Genomic DNA, 2886 nt, shown 5'->3' on the forward strand with positions numbered 1-2886 from the left:
GTAACATTTGGAAGTTTAGGGACTAGAGTGTAACTTGTATATCTATAAATATATCATTATCACAAACCCTAACTCCTCTCCTTCCCCTCACAAAAACCGACGGCAGCTAGACCCCCCCCCCCTCGTGCGATCGGCTCACAAACACACACCAAACACTTGGTTTTAATCTTGGGTTTTCACAATGGAAGCATCCTACACCCGTTTCTAATCATCTCCTACTTTCCTCTTGCTTGTATTGGTGTTTTGAAGGTATAACTTGCAAACCCTAGGTCCGACTTTTTCCTATGCATGGTGTCATATGATCCTTGTTTATTTGATGGTGTATTAGTGATGATTTGATAACTAGTTTTGATAGTATTGGATGTTAATTGTTGTGTCCTTGATTGTGAGTGCAAATAAAACCCTAATCTTGTATGTATGGTGTAATGGAGATGCATGGATAGTAGTATTAGTGTCTAGCATGTTATATGATCTATTTGTGATCCATGGCTAGTGAAATTGTTAAGTTTTGATGTGAACAGAATCTGGACAGAATGTGTATACGATGTTTAAATGACTGTAACGAAGTGTAAACGTGAAAATTGATTGAGATTGTGGGTACTGCAGTAAACTAGGTTGAGTCTAGTTTCCATGAAGTATAAGTTTGTAATTTTTTGGACAAGTATAAGTGTGCTTTTATGATTTTACAAAAACGTGGTGCAAAGCTGAGCTGTTAGACCTGCTGTTAGGTTATGTTGTAAATGTTATATCTCAGGAACTACGAGACCAATTGGGTTGGTTCCACTTCTGAAAGTTGACTCATTGAGTTAGAAACCAAACCCAAGTGGTCTTGCATTTATTGGATTTTTCGTTTAACGGGAATTGCAAATAACATTTTGTTGCGCATGAATCTGACTGATATGAGTTTGCTGTAATGTTTTGGTCATTATAAGAAAAATATGTGGAATAAAAATAAGATAAAATATGTTTTGGAAATCTAAGATAATGTATGCTTCTGTGGTGATTTTTGGTGAATTAATTGAGACGTTATGATCGGTGAACTAGTGCAATCTTTCAAGTAAAAATTCTGTCATAATGAAACTAGCTGCTGAGTTGTGTAAAAATGCATGAAATATGATAGTTTTTATATAATTGTTGTTTTTGACCAAAATACCCTTGCGGGGAATAGTTGTAAATTGATTGCCATGAATTGACCAAATTGCCCTTATGGGGAATAATGGTTAGTTAATCTTTGCTTGTTGACCAAAATGCCCTTACGGGGATAATTGCTAGTAAAGTATGTTGTTAGTACGTGACACGAAAGTAATTGCTCACTCATGTATCGTATCACAATTGTACTTGTTTAAGTCACACACAATTCACAAACGAAACACGAAATCTGTTACGTGCATAAGTATTATGTGCCGAGTTTAGAGACTCGTTAAACGTACCGATACTTAGAAAATCTCTTTGTTATTTAGAACGCTAGAGAGTTTCTACGACGCGCATCACTTGGTGATCTATATCGGGATATTCTTCGCAAACAGTGAGTTTCACTTACCCCGCTCTTTGAACTGTTTTCAAACGTTTTTCACTTGGGGGAGATAACATACTCCGATAAACGCATTTTCTGAGATAAACGCATATTTAAGATTTTGTTATAAATTATATATCACTTGTAAAGGCTAAGCGGCAAACGTAACATTTGAAGTCCCACACATCGGACCGGTTAATATTTGGAATAGCGAGTCACTGTTGAGTAGTACTACTGGGTTTGACAAACCCCACCCGACGCTAAGCTCAACTGGAGGTTGAGTGGGTGTAATTTTGGCTAACACTTACCATGGTCTGGATTGACCTGGTGACGGGCACTTGATAAACAGTCAGCTTCGGTCGCGAACCACTTAGCGATACTTGTTGTATAGATTAGCTACCTATCGATATATAATTTGACATAACACTATCTGGTAATGCAACACTTAAACGTCGTAACGGGGTTACGCAACACTTAAACGTCGTAACGGGGTTACGCAACACTTAAACGTCGTAACGTGGTTACGCAACACTTAAACGTCGTAACGTGGTTACGCAACACTTAAACGTCGTAACGGGGTTACGCAACACTGAAACGCCGTAACGAGGTTACGCAAAACGCTAAACGATTTATCTTATTTAACTTGTGAACTCACCAACCTTGTGTTGACACTTTTAGTATGTTATTCTCAGGTAGCCGAGGCGGCGCGCGCGGTTTAGGAGCATGCATTAATTGAAAACATCTTTATTCTGCAAACTTAATTTTAACAGTTACATTTGGTTTTAAGTCGTCCTGCGTGACGCAACTTTTGAATTAAGGTTTTACGCTTCCGCACCTATTTACATTTAAACGTTTTTCTTTGGTTTGATTATAACTAATGATTCCGATCCTGCCAGTTCACACCCTCTGACGGTAAAACTCCGTTAGTGGATTTTGAGGGTGTGACAATGAATGAGACATCGATGTGTGATTGCGTGTATTTGAAAGAAAATACTATAGTGGTGTATCCCACATCGGTGGGATGAAAAACTTGTGCCTTGTGTTTCCTCTATAAATAGAGAGGTAAACTAAGTTGCAACATACACCAAACCTTACACACAACACAAGCATTGTTGCAAGGTTTTTCCAACTTCTTCTTCTTCTTCTTCTACATTTCTGGTTTCTTTTATCCGAACTTTTTTCAGGTTTACGGTTAACTCCGGCAGTACTACTGCTCCGGCTGTTGTACCCTGGGAAACAACGAGTTCTCTTGGGAGACTCGAAATATTGTTTTAAGGTCCTCGTGTTCAACACGATCCTCAGCCAAACCGTTTACATTTTTGTTTTGTATTGTATTTGGTTTATTTCTTTGATTATGTATTGTATTTCAGATT

The sequence above is a fragment of the Bidens hawaiensis genome, unplaced genomic scaffold, assembly GCF_021521415.1.
Source record: "Bidens hawaiensis isolate Kalapana, Puna unplaced genomic scaffold, B.hawaiensis_p1.1 tig00030391_1, whole genome shotgun sequence".
Lineage (NCBI taxonomy): Eukaryota > Viridiplantae > Streptophyta > Magnoliopsida > Asterales > Asteraceae > Bidens > Bidens hawaiensis.